This window comes from Neolamprologus multifasciatus, chromosome 9 (genome assembly GCF_963576455.1).
Source record: "Neolamprologus multifasciatus chromosome 9, fNeoMul1.2, whole genome shotgun sequence".
Taxonomy (NCBI): domain Eukaryota; kingdom Metazoa; phylum Chordata; class Actinopteri; order Cichliformes; family Cichlidae; genus Neolamprologus; species Neolamprologus multifasciatus.
Window position 1 is genome coordinate 27,920,395 of NC_140447.1, and position 22,194 is coordinate 27,942,588.

Here is a 22,194-nt window from a genome sequence, read left to right on the forward strand (position 1 = left end):
CTTATAAAAGACTTGCATCAGATGTGGTCTACTTCATATAGTGAATCATCCATTCACTTCCGCTTATCATTTTCAGGGTCACGGGGGGCGCTGGAGCCTATCCCACCTGTGACAGACTGGCGAGAGGCGGGGTACACCCTGGACAGGTCGCCAGTCTGTCACAGGGCCAACACACAGGGACAGACAACCATTCGCACTCACATTCACTCACACATTCACACCTAGTGGCATTTTGGATTATCCAATTAACCTATCCCCACAAGCTTCATGTCTTTGGACGGTGGGAGGAAGCCGGAGTACCCGGAGGGAACCCACGCAAACACGGGGAGAACATGCAAACTCCACACAGAAAGACCCCGGCCTGATGGGGGAATTGAATTCAGGACCTTCTTGCTGTGTGGCAACAGTGCTAACCACCGTGCCACCGTGCTGCCTATAGTGAATCATATACGGCTTATATGAGTTACCCATGAAAGTGGCCACTTTCTCATTATTTTCATATATTGTTTTAGTAAGTATCCAAAACATACAAGTTTCATTTATATAATTTTTCAAGGGTTCTTATATCTGTTTTCACTCTTGTATGCTTTTCATACAAGTTTCACACAAGACAGATACAAACTTTATAAGATTTATATATATCTTTTCCATATGGGTACCTCCGCGCTCATAGGGGCTCATATGATTGTTGAGGTTTCCTCTGTATTATTGTCAGGTCTTTATCTGACAATATAAAGTCCCTTAAGGCACATGTTGTTGTGATTTGGTGCTATATAAATAAAATTGAATTGAAAATTGAATTACAAATAAGCAAGATAATTTCCACTGTTAGCTCCAGCCGATTGTCTTTGTTGGCAGGCTGACCTGTGCTGCTTCTGCTGCTGCTCTGGGGTTTACTAATCCTTGTGGATTTAGCCAACTGCATTCTACAATATATACTGCATGATGTATGCAGGTGTTACATGAGCAATCACATCTAGTTTCCAGCCCCTGCAGTTCCCAGTAAAAACTAGTATAAAGGTGGATCTTGGCAAGCGTTACTAAAGAACATCGCCAACTTAAATTCAAATTAATGTCCCCTAACAGAGCCCTTCCAGAAGCTACTCTTTTTACTCAGCACCCACACTAAAATGCATTTAAAGCACTAAATTAACTTGCTTTCAGCGGGACATAAAATCTGCATGTGCAGGTCTATCTAGTCAAATCTGATAAAAAACGCTTAAAAGTTTGCTGCGAGTTAAAGTAACCCCGACCCCTATTAACCTTTAGTTCTCCTTGGAAAATACAGCAACTGTGTCTTTGTTGTGTGCTGAGCTAGCTAGATTCTGAGGTTCTGTGACCACAACTTTCGTTATATTTGCGTCTGCTGACACATGACAGGGATGGGAAGTTAAAAAATGATGTGCAGAGTGTGCAGGTAGGGCCTGGGGTGACATTATTTCCTCCATGGCTCGCTTGACAATGCTTTGTATTAAACTGTCTATCAGATTTAATTACTCATTAACTGAAGGTGATGTTCTGGATCGCTGCAGTCCACTTTAAACCCTCAATGCAGATACAAATACTTGTACAGAATGCATGGAGGCATGTTTAAAAGCCAGACTAAATTTCTTCTGAAGGACTGGAGGAGTTCTGGGCGGCAGCAGCCTGGCCCTGCCACTAAAGGTAATAGGGTCAGACAGCTGCATATTAGCTGCGGATCATCTGCTTTGACACAGCCTTGGATCTAACTGGCGGCAGCAACCCAGATCCCATACCTGTCCCAGCAGGCATATCCCAGAACTCGCCGCATATACAGGGGACTCAGTTGCATGCCTTTTCCTCCCCAGCTTCCCAGGTACACTTCACGCCTCGTGGATTCTCCGTGCGGGCCTCATCTTCGAAGACACCCACACTCTCTTCTTGCGAAGGTTGGCAGATACATGCAAAATGCACCGAAGCAGATGAGTTGCAGAATGTGCTTGCTCTGATATACAGCACCTTCTCTCCAGCCACGTGTTTTGCTAGAGGTCCATAAGTCTCGAGGAGATGGGAGGTCTGGCCATTTATTTCACAGACACTAGAGCAGATCAGACTGAGAGAGCTCCCTCTCCCCACGGCCCCTCATTTGAACAAGACAAACACAAAGCCTGTAATTAAAGATGTAACAAAAGCTCTGTCAATTGTTTTTCCTCTCATCTCCGCTGGCGTGTCGCCTTGCATTACGGCACAAAGCTTAGTCTGGCGTGCTCCGGGACTGAAGGCTGCTACGCAAGGTTCAGCTGTCCTCATATCCACTTGACTTAAAAAAAAAATAGCCCAGTGCCCTTTGAAACAAGAAACACACATTCTTTATTGTTCTTCTTTTGTTTTAAGCTTCATAATATCAGGGATGGAGATAATGAAATCCTTTGGAGCTCACAGTGATTTATATTGCATGACTGAGCAGTTTGGGATTTGGTGTCTCGCTCAAGGACACTTTGAAAGCACACATTGTTGTTGATGGACGTATGCTGACTGTAGAGGGAATTGAACCTATGAGCAAACTTGAGTTTGTTTTTCTGCTTAAAATATTTCTTGTCGACAGAGCTGCTCCGAAACCAGAGATAATCTAATTGATTACTGGGCAGAGTCGAAGATCTGCAGTGGTTGTTGAAGTAACAAAAGACACAAAGGGGACAACAAAGACACAATAACTTGCATGTTTTTCTGCTTCGTAGGAGACCACTTGGCTTTGATGGAAGGTGCATCATCTATTACTGTCACTGTCTGTCAAAGGTGTTCATTTGCAATTGGATTTGGAAGGATAGTGCTACTGAACTCCTATAAATCATCTTCGCAAAGCACTTATTAAATTAGGATAAAATTCAATGCACTATCCATTGCCAGCTCACATCTCTTACAACATATCAGACAATTCTGAACACCAAATAAATTAAAAACCTAACTACTTCTGTCCTTTTACTCCTGGAACTACACCTGCATGTAATTTCATTGTCACTGCAGCAAGGTGAAAACACTGGAATTCAGCAAACTTTTATTTGCAGAATGTGCAACAGAAAATTACGTTTAATAAGTCCAGTGCATCAGAGTCCAATAAGGGAATTCAAACGCCACAAGGGAATTTGACCAGGAGCAGACGTTGTGACAAAGAGAAGACAGCACTACATAAACACTGACGATGAACTGGGGATGACACACAGAACAAGACAAAACCTTGTGGTGAAGTCAGCTAGGAAGCAATCCTTTAAAGTAGGATATAACAAGTATGGTAACTACTCTAGAAAACAAAGGAGTGAAAGAAACCCAAGATAAACTCTTAGGACAGGGTCTTTGATTGATTGATTGATAATCATCCCTCATCCTGAGGGAAATTGGGTTACCCTTCCGACCATACATACATTACACAAACATCACATGGGCAAGACAGGTCAGAGAGGTATAACAATGGAAAATGCACAACATGAGGAAAGACGAGGAGAAAAAAAACTCCCCCCAGACTGAGCTCCAACAGGGAGATCAGTTTGAGAACAGAAAAAAACACGTCAGCACATGAATCATCACATCTCACAACATAGAAGACATAAGCTTCGAAGGCATTTGGAGGGGATGGGAGGGTGAGTTTAGGTCTGTGTCAGTGTACATGCATATGTGTGTGTGTGTGTGTGTGTGTGTGTGTGTGTGTGTTCAACCGAGATAAAGTGTCCCTTCACCCGGTTAAGCAAAAGTCAACAATCTTCGATCAACGCAGATGGCCTTGAAGGAGGGACAAAGACTTCTGACAACAATCCTGTTATCATGGAGAATTTTGTTGTTCCAGCCAGCTTCGACCTTGGCAGGCCTTCAGCTGGTGCCAGTGGGATAGCCGCATGAGTGAAGATGGTGAATGTTTGGGTTTAGTGCGAACAACTGCATCCAATTTTTACAGTTGGACTAATGTCCATCACTGGTCACCAAGTCTCTCAATTCCCATTGTTCTTCTCCAAGATCTTATCCATATTGCTTTCAAAACTGAGTGCTCACAGCCCTGCCAATCGTCTATCATGTCAGCCAGCCTTATGGGATTTTGAACAGCTGTAGCCGCTTCTTGTTCTAAGCCAGGTCCAAGCCAGCTCCAATCAGCCAGAACTCTGTTATCGTGGTTCCGAATTGGTAGATGTCGTTCAATGTCTTCCATCGACGCAACCGACCATCGAGTATCCGGCAGCAAACGTCTCCGCAGAACAATCGGGCTCTCCCAAGTCCAGGAGGGTGTCAATTCAGTTATGAGACCAGTTGATCAAATCCATAATTCTTCTTTAGGTTTTAGAGAACAAGACTGAGAAACTCTTTGAGGAATAAGCGAGACTATACAAAAGACATGAGAAGCCAAGCAGGAAAGATAAGGGAGAGGGAGACGGAGAAAAGTGCGACCGCCTCCGTCAAGAACCAAGAGAAAAAAGTAATCTTTGTAATCTTTATACTACAGAAAAAACAGTCCAGACTAGAGCATGTCATTATAGCAGACCTACAGCTCACTAAAAGGTCAAGGTTTGTCATCACACTTACCTTCTGCCCACTGTCTATCCTCTACTATCCTAAAATCCCCCAAATAATTCTCAAAAAAAAGCATCTCTATGAATGAATATCTGCATATGTGGTGGAATCAAAGGGAAATGGCCAAGAATTTTAGTTCCCGAAGTTTTCTGATTCCACTTGTAGTCTTTCAATTTGCATTCTTGCAAAAAGAAAAGTGTATTATGAGTGTGAATGCTTTCACCAGAAGCAAATCTCAAAACCACTGGTGATCTGATTGTAATTTAGGTTTTTATTAGCTCTTTCATATTTATCTCCATTACTAAACAAACAGGACGTCTTGAACCTAGATGCCCTGAAAAACGCCGCTGCTGCCACGAGTAGGCAGACTAGCCGATGGGCTTCCTGACTGCTCGATTATAAACACAGATGAGTTTTGGAGCTCTTTGAGATTAGATTCGATTGATGCTCCACTGCAGAATAAAGTGCAAAACTTTGATGTGCTTTCTGTGATGCATTTTCTTCATCTGTTTATAGGTAATGCAATTTACCATTACTGAAATAGGTTTAGGAGATGGTTCATGCACTGGGTCACTTTTCCAACGAACTTTAAAGTCCCCTGACACGATTCTGCTCCTAATAGGCCATGTCACACTGACTCCCTGACTTCAGCATCTCTACTAAATTCGAAGATGTCAATTTGGTGAATGTGGAGGTATCATATTATCCCATTTTGTGCAAGGGGGATGAATTCTGGATTAATTTTCCTACAGATAATGCCCAGATCAGTCCCAGAAGTGTCACGTTTAAAAAAAACTCATTCATGGCAGCAGCCAAAGTGATGGCAATTAATTCCGACTTTAGGAGCGTAGGCCTGCTTTCTTCTACGTTCGTCAATACCAAACGTTTCCACATCTCAGGATAGTTTTTGTCAGCTCCGTAAATGAGGTATTAAAATTCTTCTTTACTTTCCGTGGCTGTCTATCCAGCACAAAAAAGACTGTTCTTTAGAAATAACTGATGGTGACGTCTCAGCTACGCCTCCAGATTCAGCAGCCCAGATTCCTACTTCGGTGTAGAGCTGAGCACAGCAGTAGAGTCATTAGAAGAGAGAGAGATGATTTCAGATCAGTCTGTCACAAACCTCTAGGCTGTCAACCGGGCATGGAGTTAATGGGAACATTATTAAATCAGCTAGAAAAACAGGTGCCAGATTTTTCCACAAATCAAGCAGCATTTCAAACCTTTGTTTTCCTGTGCTCCTTCACTTTTGCCTGTTCACTCCATTTCCATTTTCTCTTTGTAAGAATCAGTGTAACTATACAGTAAATTCATTATTCAGTATGCACTAGACGAAAACCTTTTACTACAACTTGAAACAGACTGCCAAAAACATATTAATTTGTCTTGAAAACACTGAAATAGAAAGAAACTGGCAGCTTTCTTGCCAGTTCAGTTCATTAGTTATTTATATGGCACCAATTCACAACAATAGTCAAGTCAGGGCTTTTTAAAGGGTAAGCCAAAGCCCTACGTTATAGATAGAAACCCAGCAATCCAATAATCCCCTATAAGAGGCACCTAGATCAAAATACATAAAACTACACTGAAAAATGAAAAAGTCCTGATTAAATTTGTCCTTGTAAAACTGTATTTTCTTTTTTAGCCAAAGTAGCTTCTCAGGCAATGAAAATGTTATCCTTTCACACATTTAGCCCACAACCTTCAGACATTCATGTTTCCCAGAGGGTGAATCCTAACGAGTCCTGTAATCTTAAAACATTTTCCCTAAAGCCACCGTGAGGTTGACATTTGCCATGAATAGAAAGGTCAACTTTCTAATGGATAACCATGACATCTGGTGCAGGCATTCATGTTCCCCTGAGGGTGAACCCGAATGATTTTGGTTATTAGTGATTTCCCAATCACACAATTATAGGTTTCAGGTTTGAAGACAAACGCCTCAGCAACTGTTAAGTGACTTGCTATGATATCTGCTTCAGACATTCATGTTCCCCAGAGGATACATTTGAGTGACTATTGTTTTGTCTGATTTTTTTTACTTGATAACCATAAAATGTTTTATCTATTCATGTCCCTTTCCGGATTAGGGTTGTTTTGTTAATTTGAGAATAAACATCCAAATTTTAGAATGATTTAGTTATGATTACATGTATAAAAACATTTTTACTACAGACAGCAAAAATAGTGGATGTAGCGTAAAAACCAGGAAGTCATTAGCAGAGGTGAGGGTAGAATCCTTGATTTTTCAGTCAGATTCACCCCTTTTATCGTCACATTGTGCGTCCATTCAAATATAGTTTCACTATAGCATGTATGCCAATCTACAATTGCGTCGCTACCCCTTTATGGCAAGCAGTGATATTCTCTGATTCCATTGTTAGTCGCTTCAATCACTCACTTCATAGCTGAGTTCAGCTTAGGGCTTGCCCACTTTGTGTTATTCTGCCATAGCTAAATTTTAGGGTCTCTTAGTAGGCTACCTAATTAACGAAATTTTTAGCTCATCCAGCCAAATGGCTGATGAGCTCTTATGATGTTGAGGCATCATTCCTCCATCCACAATTCACAAAACATTACGTCTCCCACGGGATTGGTAAGAATTTCACACTTAAACACAATGATCATCTAATGGGTCTTCAAAGTCGCATTTGTTACTTTCATGGGCACTTTCTCATGTTCCAGGTAATTGCTACTTCTTATACATTATTATCAGACTTTAGTGAAACAAGATGAATTTGTACCTGAGTTGACTGTTTGGGTGCTTCCTTGACTTCTCAGTGGATTTTAATTCCTATTCGTTTGTGCAATACTGCCAACCCATGACAACAAAATCCATCACTTTCTTTCTGTACATCACAGATTACATTAACCTGTGACTTGAGTTGGACTGTGAGTCAGACATTTCTGGTATTTTTAGCCTGAGCATGTCAGCACGCTCACATTAGTGTTACCTTTAATCTCCAAGTGTGACTGTTGTAGACTGGTAGCTCATTTACAATTTTGAAAATGTATCTGTATGAGGGTTTTTGACTTCACTATATGCAAGCTGAAATGATTATCCCTTAATTAATAGCTGATTATTATATTCAGCTCCCTGATGCATCACTATTTACTGTTATCTGTGCTTTACCTCTTTCTGTGTCTTGTTATTCCCCCCTTTTCGTGCAGGAAGTTTGACACTAATGCCGTTTGGCGTACACTGCAAGGCTGCACAGAGGCTGGTTGTTGCTTACGAAGCTACACGAAGCCAGACACACATATAAAATATGCGAGTACCTTTTATTCCGTAGCAGCTTGAAAAGTCACCAAAATGGGATTCTTCAACTTAATTGTTAAGTGCACTGATGAAAAAGTCATGTTCTTTGGTAAAAGGGTTCACTGCTGCAGCCCAAGAATCTCTGACCTCCACACAGTCTGTTTGCAAGAATAAAGCAGCAGGCACAGCTTGGGTTTTTTGGATCGTAGACCTTCTGAGATGAACGGGACCTTTGAAGCTTTTAGTTGCCAGGTGACAGGGGCAAAAAATGTTATGCTGTGACAGACCTCACGAGTTAGACTTCAGCGAGGACTTCATAACCAACTTAATTGTTTTCATTTTTTCCGACTAACGAGGAGTCAGCCAAGACTGGGCAGCACGAGTTTTAGAAGATGCTTCTCTGTTCTTCTTTTTGGATTCGCCACATTTATTTAGCCGGAAAACTTTTCATGCACAAAGCTTTGAAAGGAACCACTATGTTAAGCCGAGTTTGTTTCAAGGTGGAAGAAAGTGGCGGATGGTGTTGTTTAAACCCCCGCTGAACTGTTTCTTTTTCTCTGATCAGTGGATCAGTGTGGAACTACAAACACACAGAAACCTACAAAAGAAGGCATTTGTCATGTGTGTCGCTGCCTCTGGCATACCTAACATGTAATGGAGCGCGCACACTCAACCTAATTGTTATTTTGTTTACTCTAGGAAGGGGAGATAAGGACTCAGACTCAGTCAAACATGCTTATATCAGCGTCGTGAGAATTTTTTAACCACAGATGTGTGTCTATTACTTCCACTAAGTCCTGAAGAAAATATTTTTTATGCTTATGCAAAAGTTACCAGATGCTGCCAGTGTGTGATTTAAAATACTGTTGAACAGGATGCTATTTTTCATTTGAAGAAGCATGTATTCCTTTCTTCTTTCTATATTCATTTTGTTGGCTTCGTGTAAATAATTAAGCAGGAGTAGCATTGCAGACTGAATACATTCATAATTCAGGCATTTCATGTTCTGCACGCATTCGCGTTTGTTGCTTGCATCAGTCACAACGCATGTGCTCATCCTTAATTCCGACTTCAAAAAGTTGCTCCAGTCTTTCAAATTGAGCCTCGCAGACAGGGTCACAGGGACAGAGCGCAGAGTAGGGGTTATGGGGAATGACAGAACAGGGAGGGGTAAATATCAGAGCAAGACACACAGTTCCTGAGGTTTGTGGTCCTGCTGCTTCGAGGCCCCCACGTCTCCTCAGCTCCTGTCAGCTCATCAAGGCCAAGTCGCTGCCTATTCCCGCTGGAATACCGCATCAAACAGCCCGGGGAGCCTTTTATCCCAAACAGAATGCCGCCTCTTGTCACAGCAGAGGCTCGGCAACAAGGCGTACACGGATGGCGAAGTTTAACACGGTGGAGTGAAAGTCAATACCCTGCTGAGGTGGCGTAGCTCAGACACGAGAGGGGGAAATGGTGAAAAGGTCACCGGGAAAATGGGATCTGGAAAGAGGCAGCTTATCTGAGACAATAGCACGAGAAGCAGGAAGCCAGATGAAGCCAGGCAGGCACTTAATGTCACGGTTCACTCTTTCAACCCCGTGCCAATTCTGATGCCTCACAATTAAGGCCAAACATCTTATTTTTGTCTTTTCTACCAATTACTGTAAAGGTTACCGCAACTTGGCTTACGTACACAAATCAACCTTCACATGTGTGTGTTTCTCTCTCTCTACAAAGACACAATGACTTCCCCGTCTAATTTCCCTTTGTTTCGACCCGTAGCCAAAATCAGACATGAAAAGGCTTGACTGTGCACCCCAAAGACACAGAAGAGCTCTTTGTACTCAGGCTTGTTCTGCTCCATGCCATTTCTAATCTCGGGCAGAAGGGAAGAGGGCTGCTCCTCTTATCTTAGATGACATGGAGGCTTTGCTCCCTCTCTCTGGAGCTCTCTCATCTTGTTCTTCTGAAACCTAACCCTCTTTCATGCTTTCTCCTTGTGGTGGTTGTGGTGGCAAAGCGATACGCTGAGTGAGACTGGCTGAATTTTGTTTAGGTTATTCCGCCTGAAAGCTGTTACATGATAAGTGAGAGTAAAGAAGCCGGGTTTTACCTTCCCGGGCTGGTTTTTTTTCCATCACTTCTTTTGGACCTTAGCTTTGTCATTATTTTTAATCGGCTCTCTGAAGCATGGCAGTATTGAGAGCCATTTGAATGTGGAAGACTGGGGTTTATTAAGTGTAGGTTTCTCTACTTTCCTTTCGAGAAGGGTGGCCTTGTGAATGTCTGTCTCCCAGCCAACCCAATCCTTTTTCTAAGAAACAATATTTGGTCTATCTGAAAAGTTGTTTTCAGAGCTCTTCAGCTTACACAAAAGATAGTGCTACGTGGATGCAGTCGGAGAGATGGATACAGCCAATTTCCCCTGGAGAGCACTTTTACTAAAGCAACAAAAAGAACCTCCTATGGCTCCAATCCTTTCACTAATAGATCACTATTGAAACCAAACAGTCATTTTTAACTTAGAGAAATTTAGTTTTATTTATTTATTTTGGTTGTTTTGTGTCGTCACAACGTGGCATTTGTGGGCTGTGCAGGCCAGTGCGCCCAACACAACAAACTGGTAGGTTGTAAATTCAATTGCAGTCAACCTAATCACTATCCCGTGAGTGCTCATAATATCTTCTTGTAATATCTGATATATTTAGTTATTTTCTTGTTTGCACAATAATTACAGAAACATGAAGTGCGACATGTGACCGTGTGGTAAATACACGAGAGATGGAGCCTGCAGACCGGCCATTAGCTACAAAGTGATGCGCAGCAAGCAAACAGCTTCCAGTGTGGACAATAATTGATCAAATTTAAACTGGATGAATAAGAAAATCACCCCAGCAGGTTTTTTTTATAGTGGAATATTAGCTCGCATAGGTGTCAGGGGTTGACTCACTTCTGAAAGCAGCTCCTGGTGGCCAATGGATGAACTGCATTTTATAATTTTTGGGGGTTGTCACTCATTGCAGCATCAGTCAGTTGATTGTAAAATGTTGTAATCAAGAACAAAGCTAGCGTGACTGTTTCTTTATAAATAAAGATTGATTGATTGATTGATTGATTGACTGTTTCATGTCATTGTGTGTAAGAAAACTACATTTATCAATCGTAGATACAATGTGGACTGTGTTACACCCAACTAGCAAATGAAAATAATTTAAGGTGCAACAAAAGGGGGGATCAATAATGCAGCTTTGTTTTGAGTTGCTTCTCTAAAGATTGGCAAAAGACTGAAAAACAATCAATAAAGCGATTAGTGGTGTGGTACCAAAACCTTCTAACAACCATGACATCCGCTTTCCTCACGGACGCCTCCGTTTGTTGTAAGTTGTGGCAAAAGGTGCACTGAGGTGACACGACAAGTCACGGCTTTTAAAAACGTTTAGAGAAGGCGTACTTTATCCGATGCATGAAAAGCAGCGTATCCTTATAACATCCCGCATATCACAACAGAACCAAAGTCTGGCAACATGCAGAACATAGCTGTATCCAATCTATTTAAACAGCAGCTCTGGGCCATTGTGACGGGTGCCCAAAGGGACTTGTTCTCCAGACGTCCACCAACACAGACAGAGGCCCTTCCATGAGTCCTATAGGTTCAATTTGTTCTGCCAATTATTATCCTCTGCTCTGCCACAGTGATGGAAGGTGTTGTTCAGTGTGCCTGAATGCCACCCTCTCCAACAAAGAGGGAGCCCCTGCCTTTTTTCCGGGGGTCCAGTCAAGCATTCGCTAACAGATTGGCCGGGGCGCTAACCAGTCAGGTCTTCAAAGAGACAAAGACGACGGGGAGGGCAGCAAAGGAGGGGAGAGGGGTCGGTGGTGAAGAAGAATGACCTGCCAAATGAGAAAGAAGACATATTGAAAGGGACAGAGTGGGAGAGAGAAAAAACATATTGAACCGATGGAGAAGTGCAACCTTTTGACCATCTGGCTCGGTGGGTGACAACAGCCTTCATCTGTATTTTTAGAGCTGTACAACACACCAAATTACTCTGTCAGGAAGATTAAGGAGAGTCAAAGGGCTGTCGAGTGGAAAAAAAAGAGCAAAGTTGCCCCAGAGGGAACAGTGGATAAACTTTGCTCCATCACTTTACTTTGTCTGTAAATACAATATGTAAACAGTTCAAACTGTGTAATGAAAGAGGCAAACAGGAAGCCAAGCAGCTGCCTAGAACACTTTCTGTGCAATATATTCTCATTTCTGTTTAAACATGGTTGAGTACATCTCCAATATGATTTCACTTTCGCTGTCCTCCTCCTGAGGAGAAATATGCAAGAGACTCGACTCCGAGAACCTCTGCATTAATTCCATGATTGCTTAAATGAAACGCTGCTATTTTCTCTCCGTCGGCGCTAAACAGGGATCAGATCTCCGTGACCATGACTAATCTTCCGCCGCGCTTATTGTGTGTATTGGTGTGCGCCTGATTTTTTTCGGGCTCTTTTTGCCAATTTGGAAAACTAATTGCTTTGATTCTGACCGGGCGAGCGGCGGAATATAATGCAGTGTAAAGCTTCATCTTTCATGCCCATAAATCCCTCTACAGATCCAGCGGTGTACAACACCGGCTCATTAAAATGCATTAGGGCAGGTTTGCCGGCATTTTCCTCTTTGTCCTCCGTCCTTTTTCTGCTTCTAGTCGGTGATCTTGCGCCCCTGCCAGTTGCCACACTCAGCCCATGTTGTTCCACTCCACACTGGCCACTTTATTCACTTGCAAATACCCCGAAATGAAATGGGTTGCACGCCCCTCCACACCATACTATCTACCACCTACCTCATGCCTCTCTCGTCTCATTCCTTCATCCTTTGCTCGCTTGATTTTGCACCCCCTCCCGCTGTAATTTCACCCCCGTCCTGCTCTCAGAGCCCCCACCGCTCCCGTCCTCTTTCTCCACCTCTTCTCTACCCACTGACCAAGGTTGTAGATTGCTGGATTACGCTGGAGCTGGGGGGAGGTCGTCCCACTGATTGTAAAGAGAGGGACAATTGGTCCTTTAGTCTGATTGGGTTCCCAGATAAGCAACACCCGGGATGAGAGTGTGCAGACAGGCATGAGAGGCAGAAAGCAGTGGAGACGGAGTACACAGGCAGCACCAGAAGATCTATATTTATTTATATATACAGATGGAGAGAAGGGAAACTTTACAAAGAGGCCAGTGAGAGACGGAGTGTGGACTCAGGGTGACTTTAGGGAAGCTGATTCACTGCAGGCAAAAGCTCTCGCAACTTTTACAAGGCAAATTTAGGAAGCGCGCAGGGAAAAGAAGAACAAAGAGCAGACGGAGGAATAAAGTTAAAAAGGTAAGGCATAGATTTTAGTGTGCGTGTGTGTGTGTGTCTTTCACCGGTCACGTTTTGAACTGTAACACTTTCAAGCTGTAAACAGGGTACAGTTAGGGATGTAAGTGCCACTGGGGATTCCTCAGCAGTAACTGCACCCTCCGATCAATAGTTGGGATTTCTTTTGGTCATTAATTAATAGGGAGTGCTTAGAGAAACACACATGTGGCTGTCAAAAGTAGGTCGTGGTGAGTATTTTTTTTTAGCAGAGGAGGGGGCACAACAAACTTTCCGTAGCTCCAATTCTCAGCACGTCTGCGCTGTCGCTGCTTCAAACAAGTCACGCCGAAGGAGAGGAATGCCTATCTGCTTTTAAAGGACCACTGTTTGGCATTCAGACATCATTCGACAGCCTGAGTCGAGGTTCTAGTTTCTCAAGATGAGGGCTTTTTTTTTTCTTCTCCCCGCTATCAAACCCATTAAGCTATCGCCTCTCTTGTAAGGCCCACAAATAAGATACCAGATTGGCAGGTGCGTCCTCGCAGGAGCTGACCGGCTTTTCTTGCCGTTATCAGAAGCAGGATTCTCTGAAAGATGAGCATCGAGCGCTGGAATCCATATTCACAACACCGTTCAGGTTTCTCAAATTACATTTCCAGCACAGGAAATGGGCCTAACGAGGAGCGGGGGCTTCTCCAGCTGCTAATTTGAAAGGATCCGTCCCCAAGACGCCGCGGTTTAATTTGTGACACTGATTGCAAACTTTTCCAGATGACGCTTATGAACTGTGACATCATTTCCATGCACCAGTGCCCGGGATGAATGCCAGTTTGTGTGATTTAATTTCTCAATAAATGACAAGGCTCCTTTTATGGCCTCTACTGAGCGATGAATGAACTGAATGTGCATCGGAGGAGGAGATAGAGGCCAAAACTACAGTAGAGATGGAATGAATGAGCTTTATGGAAAGTTAAAAATAAGCGGGAGCGGTGCACGAGCACAGATGTTGAAAAAGAGGGAAGAATGATGAAAGGGTGAACGGATTATTTTTGTTACCAAACATCTGAAGCTCAGCCAGAACACAAAGAGAAGCAGAGTTTGGAGGGAGGGCGGAGTAATTAAAAACACCTTACAGTAAACGAGCCGCGGGGAGGGAGACGCTCGTTGCGGCGCAGCGGTGGCGGCGTGCACAGCTGCACGGGCCGAGCATCCCGCAATTAAAGAAGCAGGTTCAAAGCCGGGCCCACGCCAGCATCTGTGTCCTGAGGGGGTCCAAGGTTGGAGGAAGGAAGGCGAATACAGGGTAGCAGCCTGATGGGCACACACACACAGGCGTGCTGTGAACTTATATTCATACCAGCACACAAACAACTGTGTGATCTTGAGAGAGTTCGGCCAGATTGCACACCCCCCCCCCCCCCCCCCCCCCTCTTAGCTCGATGCTGCCTTTGAAGGCTCGCCCTGTGAGCCAGCTCAGGAAACTGGGTCTTTGCTCCAGGCAGTGACGGTATAGAAACCACAAGAAGCGGTCAGCTTTATCCACACACAAACCACACCAGAGGCCACGCTGAAGTAAAGGCCTGTTTATTAAAAGTTAGCGCACGCAGCAGCCGAGTCTCCGTTTAATTACACGTAAATAAGTAAATAAACATTCAGAAATATACAAAAAACGACACTTCTATAGGGAATGCAGCCCGTCACGCTCGGCCCTGGAAGTGAAATTAGATTCAGAAAGCCCTTCTGCATTTTGTAACAGCAGCCGCTCGGCTTATTGTGTTCGGCTTAGTGAAAGACACTTTCTCATGCCGGGGCTTCTGCATCTCAAAAAAGCGCATCGAGGCAGCAACCTCGCCCGGGTCGGAGATATTCAGACCTTCCACATGACCATCACTCTTCACCGTGCAAAATCAATTGTGGTTAACAAATTGGCCGTGACGTTTTGCCCTGCCGGGGTGGGTGGATCCCTTTTTCATGGGTCCACCCAGTTTTTAAGAACCTTTCTCCACAGTCTGGGAGGCCTCTTTTTAACGCTGAGGTGAGTGGAGCAAAGACATGGCCACTGTGAAATTAACACTTAATAATGCTCCACATAACACTTGAACAGGGTGAACCCATACTAATGTGCCACACACTGAGCTGGCCCCTGGTAACCTCACAAAGTAACGGCTTTGAAGAATTGAAACGTTTCTGGAAAGTATTTAATAGCATTTAAAATCAAATTAGCCGCCTCGTTTTTATTATCGGCGAATAACTGGCCTATAAAATAAACAAATATATGAAAAACGAAAAAGATGACTTTCGAAATGTTTTTAACATTGCTTGTTTTTTACATAATGTAAAGTTTAGATCCCATAAATGTTTTACAACAAGTTAACTTTTTGGAACTTTCCCTTTAAAAAATAATGAGGTTCCAAACTTGGAATGTTATGCTCCCCGAGCTTTGCTACAGGCATAACCAACTATGTGCTAACTTAGTGACTAAATAGTAGCTTTGTTGTACTTAGTTGTGTAGTATTTTCTATTTTGACAGGGTTGAGTCAAAGTGAACAGTGTGTTGTGTAGTTGCCAGAAGAAACTTTTGCAACATTTGACTGTGGCCGTCATGCTCGGTACTACATTTCATAAGCTTTTGCAGCTTGTTGTGTCTCTCTGAACACTATATTATTCTATATATCAATATACATGAACATTGAACACAAAACAACGCGAAACAACACATGTAATGTGCAGTCTGCAATTCCTGAAACTACTTGTAGGTAATGAAGCGTGCAATTCGGTATGGTTGCTATGGGCTCAGCATCTGCAAGCCTCTAGCGCAAATTTTGTCATGCACAGTATCCGTGTCAGAAAAGCTATGCAGATGCTTGTTTTTTGTTCTGTAAACTTTTCCCTGCTGTGATTTCCAGAGGGTGGGCCACAGCCCCCTGGTGTACTGTGAAGGTACTGCAGATGGGCAAAGCGCGGCCATTTACAATAAATATGTATCGTTTAAAGTCTGTTCACTGGAAAAAAAAAAGCTTTTAGTCTATATGCAGAAGTGCAGAGGTAGTTTTTAGACAAAGTGTTTTCAACCTAGATGGTTTAATTGATTGTTAACTGGTAAAAAATAAAAAGAAAGAAAGAAAAAGGACACCGAGTTACCTCCAACAGCAGTGTACTATTCAGTTTATATGCTCGTAAAAGAGTAGCATGAAGCACAAATGTAACTTATTTAATCCTATTTATTCATTTTGAGAAATCTATGTGCACATGAAAATAAAAACGAATGTCAAGAGCACGCCAAAGCAACAGGTGGAAAAATATAACCCTAACTGCATAGAAATGTTGAACAATCAGAAACCTGCAAATGATAACCCTATGAAGTCTGACATCATGAAAGGAGTTAAAGACGCACGCGTTTGAGGCAGCGAGACAACCTTCAGTTTCAGCTTCTGAAAAGCTTCAGCCGTTACAGAGTTCTCAGTGACCTAAAAGGCGGCTTACATTCGGATGAAAGGACAAAACATGGAAAAGGCCTGTAAGGTAAAACTCTCTGGAATCAAATACATTCTTCTATTAAAGATTTCTTGTGGAATCCTAAAAGACTTTTGACTAGAAAGAGGTGAAGCTATGTCCTCTTCACCTGCTTCTGTTAATTTTCTTTTCCTGCTCCATGGCAGCTCCATCTTTAACTTCCTTTGTGTAATAAATCCACTATCCCTTCTCTGGACGTAACCAAACCATCTCAGCCTCGCCTCTCTAACTCTGCCTTCAAACAGCTCAACCTAAGCTGTCTGAAAAGTGTGTTGATTCAAACAGGATTGAAACAGCATTGATGGAAGCTAGCAGTTCAATGGTCAGGCCTCAGAAGCATTCCTTCACAGTAAAGAGTCTGGGATTAGTTTTCAATTACAGCTAGTTCCTCCATATCTCTTCTTACCTCTCAGATTTATCTGGTACAAATTTACATGCTCTGTATTTCTGGTGTTTTCTGCCTTTTGACACTGAAACCTTTGCACAAGTACCCAAGATGGAGCCCAACACGACCCTAAAAGTGTCTCCAAAAGCCTCTCGTAACTAACTTTTGGGACTTCTTCACTTTATGATGGCTCAGTCGGGTTTAACACCCACTCCTATGAGTTCCACCAGTTAGAAAGCACCTCCACCCAGGTGAACTGAGTGTATTCGAGCAGGAGTGACTCAGTATGAACAGGTGGAGGTACAGATTCTGTCTGTCAGTCGTACCGCAGCAGTTTGTTTTCCTCCATTGGAAGAAATCACTCAGCTCACTCCCTCACGCAGGAACAGTTTGATATAGTCTGTTGTTGTCAGATCGCAGCTAATGGAGCAGCAGGTGGACTCGGAGTACGATGATACGACAATATGGTCTATCATTTTCTCACGCCAGCTGCTCCCTCTGACAATCACTGTCACTCGTTTTCTTCCTCCAACCCTTCCTTCCAACGCTTTCTTTCATTTTAAGACAAACACTGGACAAATTGGATGTTTCTGTAGCTTCCTTTCTATTTTGATTTGTTATTTTTCTTTTGAATACAAAGGCAGATTTTTCCACTTGGAGGAATGCTTCAGCCCGGTGGGAAAATACCTCTTTGCCTTAAGTCTCGCAAAGCTTTTTCATATGATTGCTCCGCCGCCCTCCGCCTAGCTCCTCATCCCCTCAACCCTTCATCTTCCCATCCCCTTCTATCCGCTGTTTCGCACCAGCTGCCGTTTTGCTTAAACAGGCGAAATGCCATAAGATTAACAGAACAGAGATGTGAAGAATGTTTTGCCGGCACAATTACGTAGCATGTCACCTCATTAGGCGCGACAAAATGGAGCAAAATGCCCGGGTGCAAGCTGCGACCTTTGAGGGGAGGAGCCGAAAGGGGAGGAAGGTCTGGGAGCTAATTTGACTTCATAATGGCAACCAGTCGGCTTGAATAGGCAGAAAAGAGGGGAGCAGCGAGGTCAAGTGTCAGTCGTCCTGCCAAGCGGCCCTCGCGGGGATTGTCTTAACACACACACACACACACACACAGCTCAGCCTCCCGCTGACAATGCAGCCACGCCTCCCACCCTTCCCTGCCTTTTGTGCCTCTTCAACAATGATTAACTGAGTTTGGCGATTCAGGGACTCCACGGCAGCACAATGCACTCTCTCTTACAAAACATAATGGAGTCAACCAATGAGTCAAACAGTCTCTCTTTCTTCCGTTGCTGCAAACTTTCTGCTAACAGCCTCCTCTCTTCTTGCTTTTCTTTTCCTTTTATCCCCTCCCCTCCTCGCTTCCCTTTTTCTACTTTCAGACCTTAAATCTGCCTATTTTCCCCTGAGCTCATTAATGCAGGAAGATGCGGGCAGATGCAGCCGTCCTCCTAATACATAAAAAAAGGATGCAGATGGGAAGAGGCAGAGTAGGTGCCATGCGCTGCATGTGAAAAGGTATTGATTAACTCAGATCAATACCTTAAAAAGCATCTCCTGCAAAAATTCGCAGACGTGACCTCGCTGATCTTAAGGATTCCTGTGATGCTCGTGTCAAAAAGAGCAACGTGGAGGGAGATGGTATTTAGAGGCATGAAATCCTGCAACCAGGCAGCACCATAGGGGCATTCAAAACCTGCGATATGGAAGGAAGAAGAAAAAAAACGTACACAGCACACTTGTAATGAACGGTGTGCAGCGCTGAAGGGAGCTTGTAGAACACGGTGTGAGTAGAGCTGAGCAGGGGTGTTAACAGAAACACTACAATCTCAGAACATCACACCCCCGGGCCTTTTACAGGAGGTGTGAAGGAGCTCACCTCTCCTCATGACAGGAAGAGGAGGAAGGAAGAGAAAGAGTGTGCTTACACTTGCTGATGTTTTGTGTCCCGAGCTGGAGGGAAAGAAGCTGGAGCTGGAGCTTCATTATTTCTGTTATCTCCTCCAGGCTCCAAAACTTTACATTGTTTTAACATTTTTAGGGGAAGTTTGGGCTAATGTAATATGAAATGTGCAGTCTTTTGTATGACTATATAATATGAGATAAAAGATGAAATGCCTGTATATAAAAGATGGAATTGACCCTGTGCACGAGAAAATGCTAACTTCCTGGTTTGAGACCGGATGTGGGGTTGTACATTTCCGGTAGCTTTACTTTGCGGTCAAAGATATACTCCAAAATCATGTCCAAAACTCGAAAACGGAAAGATGGCGTTAAGTTACAAAGAGCAGAAGGTGGGAACACTCACCACTGTTGTGTCATAAAAAATCTAATGATCAATTTTGACGTTTAAAGAGTTTAAATCGATCAGTTGTTTACATCACTCAACACAAGCAGAACTGCAGCAGAAGACACATCGTCCACATTCAGAAGCACATCTCTGTATAGTGACTGGTCTTATGATTTAAACAGGAAAATGTTCAGCATTCAAACTACAGGTGAACAATAGTCAAACCAGATGTTTCCCGTTATGTCGAGATCAGCTAGTCAAGTACACACCCACGCCCACACAAAAAATGAATGATTGCTGGTAACGGTTTCTATACATTAGTATGTAGGAAGGGTATGTTATGACTTACCTTCAAAATTACAGCGGTTCCTCGTTATAACGTGGTTCACCTTTCACCTCGCTGTTTCGCGGATTTTTTAGTGCAAGTTTGCATGCTTTTTACGTCACATTGTGTCCTGCGTCCCGATTGCTGCAGATGATCTCCTCCGTGACGTCTCTCCTGTACAGTACAGAATCGCTGCCAGTGTTGCCAACTCCTCAGTATGGAAAATCGCTATTGGTTGTCCTAAAAGTCGCTAGAAGTCGCTAAATGACATCATCACCTAATTTGCATAATTGGTCACGCTAATGTAATTGTAACCTAAGCTGCTGGAGAGAGAAATAACATCGTGGACGAGACATAAAGTGAGCAAAAAACGTCCTAAATGCATTTAGAATTTATTTAGAACTACAAATTAAATTTCTTTTAGCAATTATTGTTTTTTGTAATGTCTTTCACGTCTTTTTTTTAGCGACTTTTTTTTAGAAAAAAGTCACTAGGGGGTCTGAAAGCTCGCTAAATATAGCGACAAAGTCGCTAAGTTGGCAACACTGATCGCTGCATCAATCGCTAGCAGTGTGACTCTGAAGTGCAGTACTGTATGTCCACGATGTCCACGAAACGTTTTGCACCGTCAAAAAATTAAATTGGCTACTTGATTTCACCTATTGCTGGTTATTTTTAGAACATAACACCCGCGATAAACAAGGGACAGCTGAGAAATATAACATTTGAATCCCTTTTCTCTTTTGCTCTGAGGCGCAGGGGAAAAATGTCGACAAGTCGATGAACATCATTTACAGATATATTGGGTAAATGCCCGAGACATCTATAGAAATGTAAATCGCCGCTTGATTCATTCATTTGCTTAACTTGTTTTGGACCGTAAACCGGGCGCAAATAGGACACCGGAAACAAAGCTCCCCACAGGAGTTTCCGCACAGCCCGGAAGTAGCATATGCTAACGTGCACATAGTCTATTAGCCACCATTAGCAACAAATTAGCTTTTTAGGTGACTCCATCTTGGGTTTTTGTAGCCAAACATAACCTTGTTTATAAGAGAGGGTGGAGTGCTACAGCTACTGTATCACACAAACACAGATACCTGCTAATTGCTGCTAAGAAACAAAAATAAAGAACTGGACAGATAAATGGATTAACCGTGCAGTTCCTGAGTCCTTTTCCTTAGTTGGATGCTGTGTAGCTAAGAGTGCTAATCAGTATTAATTGAAGCACAGATTAAGTTAGCCGATAGAAAGCAGTAGTATTTGTTCAATAATTACAATAACAATGAAGTGGAAAATGAAGCCAGCGACAGAAACTGCAGTTCTAGTGGCCACCTGAGGCAGGCTCTAAAAGTTTGCCCAACTGCATGAGGAGGGTGAAACTTTTTCTCTCTCATCCACCTGCATGAGTGTAGCTGCTGTTACTGACAGGAATCCTGGCATCTGCTTGGGCTCATCCACTAATATTGTACTGGACGTCTCCACTGTGTGTTTGTGCTGTTGGTGCATTTTTGACCATTTTATGTGACTAATATTGCAGCTTGCTGTGTCGTGCAGACCATCCAAGAGGTCTGTGCATTAACTAAAATGAATGAAATTCTAGTGTCTTATTAGGGGGTCATATGATTGTTGGGCTTTTCTCTGTATCTATGAAGCGCCTTGAGGCGACATTTGTTGTGATTTGGCGCTATATAAATAAAATTGAATTGAATTGAATTGAATTGAAGTGCACTGTGCCACCTACCAATAGAAAGGAAAAGATAATGTGCATATTTCCACAAGAGATATCCCACGCCTGGACCGTCATTGACTGCTGCCATGATTCTAGCCTACGTCACAGCGTCATGTGCGCCTTTTACATCCAACACAAAAACTGCAGTCGTGGTGCTTTGATTGTACTCAGAACTCGGAAATTCTGCCTTCTGAATAGGAAGATATAGGTAACACCAGACTGGAGATGAGCTGCATACAGGGCTGGACTGGGACAAAAAATTGGCCCGGGCATTTTGACTAGAGACCGGCCCACCATTATAGGAAAAATCATAAAGCCTTTGAATGAAAACAAACGCTGTTGTGACAGTGATGTACACTGTTCTGATGGTATATATGCATCAATCTATCAATCCTTTGTTGTAAGATTCAGATAATTATTTTTTAAAAGCGAGACATTTTAAATGAGAATAAGAAAGAAAAGTATTTCTTTGTGCCCCCCTCTCCCTGTTAATGCCCTACCTGGCCCCCCTGGCAAAACTTTCCTAGATCCGCACCTGCACAGTTACCAGCTGTCAGCTACCTAAAAAGGATCCTGGTGTTATTTGTCTCTCAGAAACAGTTCATAACTTCCCTTCAACTCATTCATGTCACCTAGAAGGTAAACCTGTTTCTCCATCACCTGTTCAGCTCTGATGATTCAGTAAGGACATCTCCTGGTTTCATGTTTCCCTCTCACCAGATAACCAAACCGACACCATGACCAGCAGCTTTACAGCTGTGGCTCCAGCAAACATCAACTGATACTAGAAATTAATATTAAATAAATGCTAACAACAGCTGATCAAGCTTAAACGTGCTG

At 43.0% G+C, this 22,194-nt stretch overlaps 1 protein-coding gene across 3 annotated transcripts in view; it reads left to right on the forward strand.

Annotated features, from left to right (window-relative positions):
- The window catches only part of LOC146511702 (cadherin-20-like), a 124,389-nt gene that overhangs the window by 62,762 nt on the left and 39,433 nt on the right, over window positions 1-22,194 (forward strand). The window contains exon 1 of one of the 3 annotated variants that reach the window (XM_085172181.1): window positions 535-13,121. The exons of the other annotated variants lie outside the window; for them this stretch is intronic. The gene's annotated coding sequence lies outside the window, so the exon portion shown is untranslated. Of the gene's footprint in view, window positions 1-534; window positions 13,122-22,194 lie in introns of those variants that run through there. 3 annotated transcript variants of the gene reach the window in all.